This window comes from Panthera tigris, chromosome C1, assembly GCF_018350195.1.
Source record: "Panthera tigris isolate Pti1 chromosome C1, P.tigris_Pti1_mat1.1, whole genome shotgun sequence".
Classification (NCBI taxonomy): Eukaryota; Metazoa; Chordata; class Mammalia; order Carnivora; family Felidae; genus Panthera; species Panthera tigris.
The window spans coordinates 67,557,663-67,572,058 of NC_056667.1; the positions used below are offsets into that span (position 1 = coordinate 67,557,663).

The window sequence follows — 14,396 nt, forward strand, 5'->3', positions numbered from 1 at the left end:
TTTAGGTTTTTTTCCCCCAATCATCTGTGCAACTAACAGAAACCATAAATGTAGTTTTAAAAATTGCCAAAATATATTCACGACATATAAAATTTACTATCGCATTTAACAGATAACACATTCTTTTAAGCTCCAACTATTAAAACACACTTAAAAAGATTAAGTGTATATTTAAGCTTGATTAATTTAATTATTAACTTTGCTTTACCTAAGAACTTCAGAAACCTACATATGCATCCCTAAAAACATTCACACTAGTTGAGCTACAATATATCTTATATAGACTAATGCATTAAAATTAAAGGTTTGTCAGCTTTATATTCTAACTTGCTTGTCAGTATATTGTTACATCATTACATTCTTAACAGTTTTGAGAGAGGGGAAGAATGTACATATAAAGGATCATAAGAATGCAGTTTTAAACAGGCAGGTGGGGGTGAGAAGTATTAAAAATTCAAAAGAAGTTTTAAAATAAAGCAAGGTATTATAAAGTTTGTATAACTTTATTTTTTTAAGTTTATTTATTTATTTTGAGCGAGAGAGAGAGAAAGAGAGAGCACGAGCAGGGGAGGGACAGAGAGAGAGAGAGAGAGAGAGAGAGAGAGAATCCTAAGCAGCCTCCATGCTATCAGTGCAGCCTGAAGTGAAGCTCAGTCTCACAAACCATGAGCTAATGACCTTAGCTGAGATTAACAGTCAGATGCCCAACAGACTGAGCCCCAAGTTTGTAAAACTTGAAATAATCTAAGTTAAAGCAAAAATAAAACCAGTGTTTTAAAGGTATGGCTACAGTCAGTAGGATCTCTTTGGGGTAAGAAAACAGTAAGTACCACAAAAATTGAAAATTTTCCTATCCAAATACGTTTATCTTCATATACTCCACTTTCCAGGTTAGATTAATTCAAATTTAAGGTTTGTCATGAATTTAATAACTTTTATATTAAAGTCTGAAGATGAAAAGCAAAACCTTCTCTTTTATAAAGATTGCTTCGAGGAAAACATTTCTCCCATCCAAGTACTAACCAGGCCCGACCCTGCTTAGCTTCCGAGATCAGACGAGATCGGGCGCGTTCAGGGTGGTATGGCCGTAGACAAAACATTTCTGAAAAAATTGATAAAATCAACTGGTATAAAGTAATATTCCAAGGGTATCAATGACTTCCATGCCAGGAATGATTTTAAAAGTCATATCAGGACTTTAGGAATATACTTCTATAGCTTGGACAGAAATCTTTTTTTTAATTAATTAATTAATTAATTTATTATTTTTTTTAAATTTTTTTTTCTTTAATGTTTATTCATTTGTGAGAGACAGAGAGAGAGACAGAGAGAGAGAGTGAACAGGGGCGGAGCAGAGAGAGAGGGAGACAGAATCAGAGGCAGGCTCCAGGCTCTGAGCTGTCAGCACAGAGCCCCACGCGGGGCTCAAACTCACAAGCGGTGAGATCATGACCTGAGCTGAAATCGGACGCTCAACCGACTGAGCCACCCAGGCGCCCCCAGAAATCTTTTTAAAGATATGTTCCATAATTTTTAAGTTTGAAACATTTTTAAAAAGTTGGGTGGGTAAGAATAATTTAGTTCTTCCTCAACAAAGTTTTCATATATTCATAGGTGCTTGTATTATTAATTTTGTTAGCATGTTATGGCATTAAAGAATGAACACATCAGATATTCTTCAGAATACATGAATGTAAAACATTAGGAAACATAAGGGATTCATAGAAAAGGATCCAGTGAAATTATCACCATATCTATATGACTATAGAACCATAGTCATATCCTCCAGCGTGCTTGTTCACGAGTATGTGTGTGGGGGGGAGAGAGCTGCACTGAAGACTTCAGTGACCATACTCTTGGATGAGACATACATGGCCTCTGACAAATTTGGTTCCATTTTAGATCATTCAAGACAAAGGGAGTGGTATTAGTAAGAGACTGTCTACTGACAGGCTCCGTGTCTACAACATTACTCCAATACTGTTATAAGCCGTTTAAATCAAATTACACGCATCAATCTAACGAGCTGCTTTATTTTTTACAGAAACATATGTTTAGAGGTAAAACAACGAAAGAGCAAAGTTTGATCCTAGTTTTCAGGTGGGTAGGTATCAGCCTGAAAAACCAAGATGGTCACATGTTCCACTTTATATTTTTAATTTGGAGAAACCGGAAACTTCGTGGTGAATAGTTGGAATATAGTTTAAATTTCGTAAGTTATCTTTTTAATTTTGGCTATCAGTCTGTATCTGCTCAATATGAGTGGATCTATTTATTTGGTGAAAAACCAATGCCAAACTGATCATCTGCCAAACGGGTAAAAAATAAATGTTTCATTTCATTATCTCAAACTAGAGAAACAATGTGGTTATACCTATTTGCTGCTGGCCATAGATGAAAATAGGAAAAATATTCAAACAATTGCCTACCTTTTGGAAATACCTAAATATCTGACAGGAGTAACTGGTTCTTATTTCTAAATACAAAGGTATAACAAAAAGATATGCTAAAGATTATTTTTTCATATTTTATTAAAATTAAAATCTGTTAGTCTACATTAAACAAATTGAAAAAAAAACCTCACATTTTGAATCCATTTGATGATAACTTAACTATTTTTAAAATTTCTCTTTCTTATTTTTCCCCTTATTTTTATGTACTGGATTGCATTTTAGACTCCTTAAAAACTTTGATTTCTTGTTGATTAAGCTAATTTCAATTAAGCTAATTTTAAACTATTTTAAGCCGAAGCCGATGTACTTCCTGTATTTTCATTTAATATCACCCATATTTATATCTACATATTTTTCCCTATTTTCTGGGAATGTACAACTATACCATAGATAACAAGTTCAAAGAAAATTCTCAATTACAACTAGAGTATACATATTTAAATTTCGATATGTGCCTACAAAAAAAAGAATCATTTTGATTTTATTTCTACCAAAGTGTGGGTGTATTAAGTTATTATATATGCTTGGTCTAAGTCATTGAAATAAAATACATTTATCTAACTTGCTGTACTAGTTTTTATCTTTTGTTTCTGTTTTGCAGTATTTTTTTGTTTTTATTGTTGATAGGTAGCCTATAAAAGCTACCTAGTTTTGTTTTGTTTTTTAAACTTTTGAGCAACTTCTACTCATTACATATATCAAGGGGATTTTTAGTAAAGCCGACAAATCTTTTCATTTTGGTTTTATAAATGCAGATATATGAGCTATCATTCAATTCACAAATTCAGAAAAAAAATCTATTTCCTAGATTTAATCAAGATGCCTAAAACTGAAAGTTACATTTCATTTATCTTCTCATTTCTTTGGGTTTGGGCAATATCTTGCAAATTAGTTTGTGATAGCAGAACTCTAAAATAGGTAGCCCTTCATGCCTATCTACTGACTTCCTGACTTGTGTCTACCATGGGGGTAAACACAACATATTATTCTTAAATACTTTTGTGAATGTTAACAAAATGAAATAGGGCATTGCTCCAAAGGAAGGGAGGAGAAAGAAAGAAAAAGACCTTCTCTATAATGCTGCTAGCAAGGCTTTATCTTTATGACACTAACGATAATCCCTTGTGTAATTAACTGTAGAGTGGTTATGCATGCCGCACGCAGCCCATGACAAGCCTCATAGAAAATACATCAGTATTAGCCACAGGTGAATTCGTTTAGAAAGATTAATGACTGCACCTGAATTTTAATGTCTGAAAAGGGATGGAACACTGAATCCTTAATTAAAAAGTTGAATGACTGGTATGGTTTGTTTAACATCACAAATTTCAACGGGAGGGTTTTGTATTCAAATGAAGTATGCAAAAGGAAACTTTCCTTAGAAAGTGGTGAAGTAAGGGTGAAAAGCAAAAATGTTTTATGTGCTTTACTTTATGTAAATCGATACATGGATCAGTTGCTTTGATATGGATCAAATGTGGTGTAATTATGGCTCTTTTCTGTTTACAGTGAATGTGAAGCGAAGAATTCTTACAGAACATGAGCTGGCATTACCCTCAAACCAAGAGAAAGTTTGAGTAGGGGAGCAGTAAAACCGACAAGTAATCTTATTCTTTCCTTAATGGGAAGCCGTTTCTTCTTCATTATTATTTTACAAAGTTTTTTAATGAAGAGAAAGTAACCTTGAAAAACAACTTGGCAATGCCATTCCCAGTAGAATTTTAACTCTGCTTTGCAAACTCGTTTACGGAGTATGTTAAAGCTTGTCACAGACAGAAGATTTTTCAATGACAATTTTAATCTTCCTTTTAAGGATTTAGGAGGGGGCCAGAGGAAGGATGACGTGGGCATGCTTCTATCTAGAAGAGAAGGAAACAACTCCGACTAATCATTTGTCCTTCGGGTAATAGTCAAAAGCAGATGTCTTAAGAGTGACCCAAAATAGTAATTATTTTGGCCACTGTGCTTACAATTTTAAAGTTATTATTTTCCAATTAATCACAGAAACAGTTAACATTTGGAAGTGTCAACAAAATCCAATATAGAAAAAAAAAGAGAGAGAGAAGAAAGTACACAAGGAAAAGAATTACATAATATGCTTGATCTATCCAGAGTCGAGAATTGACATATTTAATGTAGATGCAAAACTAGATCACTTTTTCTTTAAAACAAAAAAACAAAAAACAAAAAACAAACCCAAAAACTTAGTTTTATGGTCAGAATGTAGAGTTTTAAAAAAAGAAACCAAGAATATATCTGGTAGCTTTGTACTAACACAGTTTATACAATTGTCTGCATTTTCTGTTTGTTCTTTTCTTGAGATGGGAATTCTATTGAATTTTTACTTTAACACATATCAAAGCACATGTAAAATTCCTTTGCCTTTTTATTTTCTAGGTCAGAATGCTGCTCACATCCATGGCAAAGTAGATTTTGATGCTCCTTAGCTTCACACATTGCCTGCTGCACTATTTTTTTTCTGCCAAGTAAAAGCATGGCTTTTAGTTCTGTCCGCTTTCCAAGGGAACACATTTTTAATGAAATGTCATTTAGGAGTATTTGTTACTTCCTGTAAAAGCTTCTTTCATGGTTTTGTGTGTGTGTGTGAAGAAGAAAAAAAAAAACAGCCTCTTAAAATGTTGTAGTTGTAACTGTTCCCAGTATTCAGAACACTAGAGAGGGAAAAAGAGAAACTCCAGTTCTCACAGATGTATCAGATGTTTTTAATAATGGATTGAAAAAGCATGTGTTCCGTATATGGCTAGCGCCTCTGAGATGATTATAAAGCAAGTTTATCACTGCCGATTTCCATTAGTTATAATTACCTGTGCCATAGGGTGAGACAATGTTATTGGCACAAAAAGTATAAATATTTTTCAGAGACTGGATTTAGTTTTAAAGTAAACATTGACATCTTAGCATAAAGCCAAAATTGAAATGTAAAGAAATGCTAATGCTTTGGCAGCTCTTGTCTGTTGAATTCAGTTAATCCATTAGGAGTCAATCTGTGGGATAAGGTTTGAGGAGGCTTAAGGATCAGTATTGTTAATACCAGTTAAAATAATTTACAAAGGTGTCCATTAAATCTGTCAGCAAAGTGTTGACGGACAAAAATAGGTTGAGTCTGGATCCGCCCAGAGCTATTCACATTAAATGCCAGTTAATAATGTCTGTTATAATTTTAGTAAGTAAATGTCTGAAAGTTCAGTATTAGAGCTTTCTCTCTGTTATGTACCTAAATCTCTTTCCAAACTTATTTAAATCCTCGTCAGTAAAAGTTAAGCATAGTCTCAATGGGTTCATAAGCATTGCTGGGAGAGTCCTTGTAATTTTCTCAAACTCCAGGGGGTTATGTTCACTCCTAAACCAATTAAATAAGAAAGAATAAGCAAATTTCAAATGTAACAAAAATTAAAGGATTAAAACAAAAAAAAAATTTAAGTCACCGTAAAACAATCATTGAAAGACATTGTTAAAGAGGAAAAAGTGCTGTGATTCACTGAGATATTGGACCAAAATGTCAAATTGGACTAAAACTCATATTCATAACTAAGCATACTATATATATATATATATATATATATATATATATATATATATATATATATAATTTCTTCTAAAGATTCTAAATTTACTAGGTCCTGCTAACTCTGAAAGGTAGAATACAACTCTCATGATATGTGATAAACCCTCACCTCTGAGGCATCTTACCCTGTTCGTAAACCTGCCACATGTAATGCCTTAGTAGACAGAATATGAACCACTTTCCTTGCTGAATGAAGGGATAATATGTTTATATGTGAGTCTCCCTCCCTCTCTCTCTTCCTCAAGAGCAACACAAATTTTTGACATTGAATCCCAGTATATACTCTACTAGTAAACATAGTTTAGAGCTCTTGAAATATATTGTAGTTTAACTGGAAGGAATACTTATATATTTTGATGAAATGATTTTAACATACATTTATATATATATAGTATACATTTACATACATTTATATATATTTATATACATACATTTATATATATGTATATATATATAGTATAACCCATATGGCTAGTTAGTTATTAATAATATAGTATAATTACAGCAAAATTGTTACTATCTGAGAAATGAGAATGACACTAGGATGCCAATACTAATATGTATTGATTATTTATTATATGACAGTCACTATATTACAGGCTTTAAATGTTATCTCATTTTGACCTGAAAATATGTTTGTGAGAAGTATCATATTTTAAAAAAAATTTTGTAATGTTTATTTATTTTTGAGACAATGCGAGAGACAGAGTGCAAGCAGCAGAGGGGCAGACAGAGGGAGACACAGAATCTGAAACAGGCTCCAGGCTCTGAGCTGTCAGCCCAGAGCCCGATGCAAGGCTCGAACTCACAAACCGTGAGTTCATGACCTGAGCCGAAGTCGGATGCTTAACCGACTGAGCCACTCAGGTGCCCCGAGAAGTGTCATATGAAGTACATTTTGTAGATAAGAAAACTGAGGGGGCGGCTACTGTAGGCTCAATGCACTACGTTGTGCTAAAAACACAAAGACTTTTTCTTTCAATTTGCCGTTTCTCTGCCCACTCTATTTAACTCTCTATCATTGCTAAATTAAGAGCTACCCAGTTTTCATTCTATAATTCTAGAATGTTTGTCCTGGAGTTTGTTTAAAGATTTGTTACCCAACTTGTACACAGTCCTATGACAGCAAATGCATAAACAAGCAATTGCAGAAAACTGTAACTGCTTTCTGGCCCCGACTGGGATAGATTGGATGTATCACAGCACTTATAAACCATCCTTGGAGGGCTGCACCTAGGAGATAGCAGTAGATATAGGCAACATTTATGGAAATGCAAGCACTGAGTAAGGCAATCCACTAATACCTATTTTATTTAAGAGCACATATAAAGTTTTCTGTTCCTTTGGTTTGGGTTGGGGGTTTCATTAAGTAGACAGGATACACATTTCATTTTCTGTCAAGCTTTCCTTAGGTTCCATTCACTACAAGGCTGAAGTCCTCAGAGAACCGGGGAAACATACAAATGACACTTTTCTTCTTGTGGGAGGCTTCCTTTGCATTACATACTTTTCTGTAATTACATACATATCCTTTGCATTACATACATATCTGTAAAATAAAAACCATTTACTGGTTAAGAAATAAAACACATAATATTTTTTACACATTAAAAGCTTAAGATACAACAGTAAAATTCACTTGCAGAATCCAAGTAGTGGGTATATGGGTGTTTACAATACTTTCTACTTTTCTGGATGTTTAAAAACTTTCATAATAAAATGTTGAGTGGGGGAAGCTTCATATAATTAAATACAGTCTAAAATCATACATCAAACTACTAACAGTAGTTATTGCTATGAGACTTTCCGTTCCTCTGAATTTTTCTATTTTGTGCAAAAGCTTGTGCTATCTATTAGGGGAGGTTATTTCTATTTTATATGTAAAATAAAATTTGTAGAAAAAAGTTATCAGTGAAACAGAAACTGGATCACTGAACCGCTTTAAAATTCTGTTTCCCTTTGATGGAGAGTGAAAAGAAAAATAATGTCACTGATGTTGGAAAGGTTCTTTCTTCCTGTGTGTTGTGCCAGAGGAATTACCTTTTAAATTTCATTAGGATCCACATAATAGCAAAGTCAAAGAGCAACCACAAATAGAATATGTTGACACTCTATTATGTGCAGTATCTTGTTGGATATTTTATATATTTATGTATAAGTATTTTATATTATGTATGCTTATGATGTTTCCCTATCTTCAAATCGCATATGAATTAGTTGAGGAGACAAAACTAACATATTAAAGAAAAGAAATGTTTAAATGAAACTCTCAAACAGAAATTCAGAGAAAGGGATTTGAATGGAGTGGTTAGACAGAATTAATGTCTTGGAAGAAACTACAGGGAAGAGTCTGGGAGCTCAAAAATCTTTCCAAACATGTAGATTAGTCATTTACACACACACACACACACACACACACACACACACACACACACCAGGATCATGCTGCATAAGCAATTTTAACCGAGTTTTTCTATAAATATATAACATGAAAACTTGCGCTTATTAACTATTCTTAAAGCTATGACTTTTAATTGTTGCCTGAAGTTCAGTCATGTGGGCATATCCAATTTCATTAATGCTTATTTTGTGGATGGCTGTGTTTGGTCAGCAATTAGCTAGTATTCTAAATAATGTTGTAAAATATTCTTGGATTGAATATTTTGATATTTTTGCATAGATAAATCTACTGCTCTTTTCATTTATTTTTGTTTCTTCCTTTTCTTTTATCTTTGGGGTCTGGGATAATGGATGATTTTTATACCAAAGAGGAGATCTAGCAACAGGTGCTCTGAGTTAGGGAAAAGTCACATATGAAAATCAGTTTCTATAAAAGATCAAACTGTGAACGAATTCCTCATTTTATATGAACGGTTTCCCCTAAGTTCTCTAACTATAGATGTGCTTAAAGTGTACTTGTATTCATAGCATTTTAATGTATACGTCATAGTACCCACAATTTTGTTAAGATGTATGTTGAGTTTATTTCGTTATAATTTAGACAAACTTTTCTAAAAGTGAAATTAATTGGTACAAATACCATAAACTTTCCTTTTAAGTACTTTTTAAGCTGCTTTTGTTAAGAATGAGCTTCAGTATATTTTATATCAACATCATGCTGAAATTATTTTAATTCCATCCACAAGCTAAACTATTTGTCTCCAGCATATCAGAAATTCTGATGTTAAGATTTTATTGAAAAATAAGTTATTCTTACAACGCAGAGATGAAGTATTTCCAGGGTGAAAATGTGGTACTGCTGCTTTCTCTGGCAGTGTGCGTCTTCCATTTTCTTTAAAGATTTAATATTTTTCCAAACGTAGCTGTATGAAAAAGCTAAAGTACAGCATTTCCTGTGGAACCATTTGTCATTTACCTACATTCACTGTGTTTACTGTCCTCCGAGTATTGCTAAACTTCACTTTTAATAGGAGAAAATAGGCCTTAAAAGGGAAGCAGTATTTTACTGCTGAGCAAGAAACTATTTGTATTCCTCTTTCCAAGCCTGCCCAGGAGCATGTAGAATGCCTCTTGACCAAAGGAGATGGTATGAATATTCATGTGCTTTATGAATCACAGAGCTGAGGCCGTATGGTTTTCCCATTTATCAATTACTGGTTTAGGATTACCCAGGCGAAGAGTTGAACTGATTAACAACGTTCTTTTTGTTTGCTCCGTGTTGAGGTGAAACAGCCCGGTGACGACTGTATTATTTCTTGCCTCTTCAGCTGTCCACACTTGTGCAGGAAGCTTAACATCCTGTCAGGTTTCATCATGTAGTCTCTTTATTACCACGTTGTGAGAATTTGTGTAGTTGTAAATCAGAATAACTTTTTAAAGTTTCATTTCTCATTGCGGGAAAGACGCCATGGTTTCTATGGCTAAGGAGCATGGCTAATCGTGCCCATCATAAGGGAGCTCAGGTATGCTTGGCATCTGATTGGAAAATTAAAGTTGTAAAAGTTAATGCCACAGGCAGTTGAGAAAAGCAGCTGCAGTGAGAACCTGACTGTCGTAGAGAAGTTGGAATCATGCAGACAAGCTCACCTTGATTGATTAAGATAGCATGTTTGTGTTGGTCTTGATTTACGTCTGTTGGTGTTTTTTCCCTCTGACCTTCTATCTTAGTTCCTATTTAAACTCCCACTCCGAGACTTCTGCTAGGACTACTGACACTGTTAGTAAAATTAGAAAAAAAAAAAAAAACAAAATAAAACTGAATCCTTTAGTGGTTTGAGAATGCTGCTGTTCAGAAACTTTAAATCCTAAACTCTTCAAAAAAGAAATGAGTCATTGGTAACCTAGAGGCTTGATCCTCCTCTCCTCTCTACCCACCCCCCAACCCTCGTTGCCCCCACCTCGCCCCCCCCACCCGCCTTCATGTTTACTTTCATTAGTATGCACTGGTTTCGTTTAATTGGGTAGTGTGAAAATAGTCAAAGCCTGAAGGGGCTTTCTTGATGCTGAAGTAGCGATTTCTTTTCCAAGAGAACAATGAACCTGCTCATCCAGTATTTAGCAGCTTAGATTTAAATTCAAACTTTTCTTTTTTGCCCTGTTCCGTATTGATTCCCACTTTATCCCTCTTTTTCTGTTTCTTTGTGGTTTCATGTGCTATCTCTGACTAGGGTCATCTGTTTCCATCTGTGTGTGTATAAACATCCCAAGCTTTCTTCTCTTCTTCAGTGACAGGCAGCCAGTTTTAAATCTGTCGAAGACTGTTTTTTAGACCGTCTGAATTATTTCTCAGATTCCTTTAGTATTGTAAATATGGAGGAAATCAGGCAGTCGCTCCAATCCACTGAAGAGTCCGGTGCAGTCTGAATTTGCTGTCATCTGTTCTTTTTTCATGGACACAACCTTTACTGCTAACCTACTTGAAAAGGAGCCAGGGAGAAGAGAGAAACTGCCCTACACTTTAGTTGTGTAGAGCTAATACCTTTGCTCTAGTGTGAGAGAATCTAATTTTCTCTCTGAATCTGGAACTGCACAAGAGGCAAGTTATCACCTTCCAGCACTTAAGAATACCCCATGCTGACCTAGAGTCTCTGAGTGATTGAATCACCTTCCCCCACAAAAACAAACCTGATGCCAAAATCAAACAAACAAACAAGCAAACAAACCTTCATATTTTAAGTAGATTTAAAAGAAGTCTATAGTGTAGGAAAACAAAACTCTTTTTTTTTTCTCTTTGGAAAAATAATCCATTTGCCACGTAGGACTGTATAGCATCAAGACAGTGTCAGGGCTGTTGAATTTCTTCTCTCAGATCCAAGCATATCATTCTACATAGAATAGGAGCCTTTGGCTGTCTGGGATTCTGAAAATTCCATTTGTGAAGCAAGGAACAGTGTCAAGTTCTTTGTTCAACATTCTGAACACCAAGTCTCACACTGTGAATTCCGTTTTCTGGTTTCTAAATCCTGAGTGGTTGAATGCAATATGTATGTGGGATGAAGATTAGAAAGATTGTCTATATAAGTTCTTACTCCTTCTAAGGTGTTTATTTTTTGAGTGTGACTTAAGTATATCCATGCTCATTTTTTTTTCTGATGAGTGAGTTCAATTCTTTGGTTTACGTTTTATCAAATATACTTTTGACATTATGTACAGTCTAAGGTTCTAACACTGCATATCACTTTTTTATTTAAATTTAGTGTCTTCTAGATCATGATATGACTGAAGGAAGATTATGGATTCATTAACAAAATAGTGAATAAAACACAGGCATAGATCAATGAACATGCAAGAAAGAGAAAACCGACAGTCTTCATTGTCGAGTTTGTTTTTCGATAAGGTTGATCTCTCACTTATTCCAGTGCTCTCCTTCCTCATACACTTTTCTCTTCAAGTCATTTCTCATCCATATTATATTATACGCATAAAAAATATCAAAGGCAGAATTTTATATTTCTACTTTGCCATTTTTATTTATTTAAATTTTTTTCACCATTTTATTTATTTTTGAGAGACTGAGAGAGAGCATGAGTAGGGGAAGGGCAGAGAGAGAGAGAGACAAAGAATCCCAAGCAGGCTCCAGGTTCTGAGTTGTCAGTGCAGAGCCTGACATGGGGCTTGAACCCATGAACCGGGAGATCATGACTTGAGCCAAAGTCAGACTCTTAACCGACTGAGCCACCAAGGTGCCCCAATATTTTCAAATGTTTATTTAATTACTTTGAGAGAGAGAGGAGGGGAGGTGCAGAGAGAGGGAGAGAGAGAATCCCAAACAGGTTCCGCACTGTCAGCACAGAGCCCGCACACGGGGCTTGAACTCACAAATTGTGAGATCATGACCTGAGCCGAAATCAAGAGTCGGACACTTAACTGACTGAGCCACATAGTGCCCCTACACTGCCAGTTTTATAATTCAAAATCTTACCAATTAAAGTTATTCATGCTGTTGTTTTGGCTGAAAAATAATGTATAAGGTGCTTACAATTTTCTGCATGGTGATAACAACTTCAGAGAAAGTTGCATTTGGCAAACAACAATGAAAAAAGTTGTCTTAAGACTTATAAATTCACTAATAAGTGCACCTTACAGAGAAAACCATGGCAAATATAAAGTAGACCTGAATCACAAAACCAAATATCTCTTTAAAAACGCAAATATGTCATCTCTGTTTATATAAATGGATTATTAATCCCCCCTCCATTTTAAGTAGACTTTATTTTTTAAAGTAGTTTTAGGTTAAGAGCAAAACTGAGCAGAAACTACACAGAGTTCCCATAACCCCCTTCCCCCTACCTACTCACAGCCTCCCCCACTATCAACATTATACACTAGAGTGGTACATTTCTTGCAATTTACTTTTCTATTTGTTAATGAAAAGAGACAACTCTTGGGTATCGCATCCACTGATAATCTGGGTTTAAAAAAATCCCATTTTAGCTCAGTTTCAAGCCTTGCTGAGGTGCATTATTCCAAGAGATGAATAATTCTTTGAGTGCTGCTAAATTTGTGACGTTAAATGAGTTACTGAGGGTATACTGTGTTCAGTTCATGATACAGAGAGGATGCTAAAAGAAACAACTTGGAAAAGGTGCCAGTAAAAACACTAGTTGGTTTTTAGATAGAAACTGAGTGCCTGGCCAGAGATGAACATGGTGGATGCAATACAGCCATTTTGAGCCTTCTCCTCCTTCTGCCATCGCCAATTGCTTCTACCTGTGGGTGGACAAAATTCCAGATGTAATCGGTCAACGCTCAATCCTGCTTTGTCAATCTGCCTCCAAGTGGGACTATCAAATAGAACCTGCACAGAGAAATTAAAATGAAATTGTCGTATCATCTTAGGAAAAAATAAACGAGTTTTTAAGCCATATACAGATCTCAATATATGACAGCAACAAAATAAAGAGCATACTTAAGAGTGGAATGAAGCATGTGAAAGAGATGGTATTAGAGGTAATACATTCTTGGATAGCCTGGGTGTTTTCAGACTATCATGAGACTATAAACATCCTTTTTGTTTGGGGGATCTAACAGCAATTCCAGTACGGATACCGATTCGGAGCATTAAATACAGTGTGTTGCAAGAGCTTGCTAATGAATCCGCAGAATACCATCTATCCTGTTTATTCATCCAGGTCTTGAATATTAAATAGGATAGCCTTAAAAACTTGAGTTCCATAAGCTTTCATTATATCGGAGACAGATATATATTTGAGTGAATCAAGACTATGAGCATTGATTCTATCAAAGAGTTCTGGGAACATTAACAGAAAAGATATTCTCATGACATCATGTCCCTCAACATAATGTGTGCATATACTCCATGTAGGCATGTATATTTTATAAAATTATTGATGGGCAAAGAGATTCCTTTAAGGCTTTCCTCTTTAAATGGAGTCTCTCCTCAATTGTCTTATCTTGTTGCTTTGAGGCTTTTTAAGTGCTTGCTGGTTCATGGATCTAGTAAGCTTATCCACGAGCATCTTCGTCAAGGATTGTCCTAAAGCTTCAGTTAGTCCTCATTGTGATTGCCTCCAGTGGTCTTGCCTCTGTACACTTTTCCATCTTACCCTAATCCCACAAACCATTTACAAATAATTGTTATTTAAGAGTTAATTAAGCACTCATAATATTCCTGCTTTGGAGGAAAATTGGCTGCACATTAGAAAAGCTGAAGCTGTCATTATTCTATTATAACATTTCTGATGGAGCTTTCAATTTCAAGGCCAACAGGGGCACCTGGGTGGCTCAGTCAGTTAAGCAACTGACTTTGGCTCATGTCATGATCTCATGGTTCATGGGTTTGAGCCCCGCATCAGGCTTTGTGCTGATAGCTCAGAGCCTGGAGCCTGCTTCGAATCTGTGTCCCTCTCCCTCTCTGTTTCTCCCCTTCCCCTGCT

General features: G+C 35.1%; 2 long non-coding RNA genes across 2 annotated transcripts in view; one reads left to right on the forward strand and one right to left on the reverse strand.

Moving 5' to 3' along the window:
- The first annotated feature begins 392 nt into the window (after positions 1 to 392).
- LOC122241166 lies at positions 393 to 4,648 on the forward strand. Its single transcript, XR_006221162.1, has 3 exons — positions 393 to 481; positions 2,045 to 2,100; positions 3,963 to 4,648. It is a non-coding gene; the product is annotated as an uncharacterized LOC122241166 (long non-coding RNA).
- A 7,681-nt stretch (positions 4,649 to 12,329) lies between these two features.
- The window catches only part of LOC122241165, a 95,093-nt gene continuing 93,026 nt past the window's right edge, over positions 12,330 to 14,396 (reverse strand). Inside the window, exon 4 of the long non-coding RNA XR_006221161.1 lies at positions 12,330 to 13,297. This is a non-coding gene — a long non-coding RNA (uncharacterized LOC122241165). The remainder of the gene's footprint in view (positions 13,298 to 14,396) is intronic.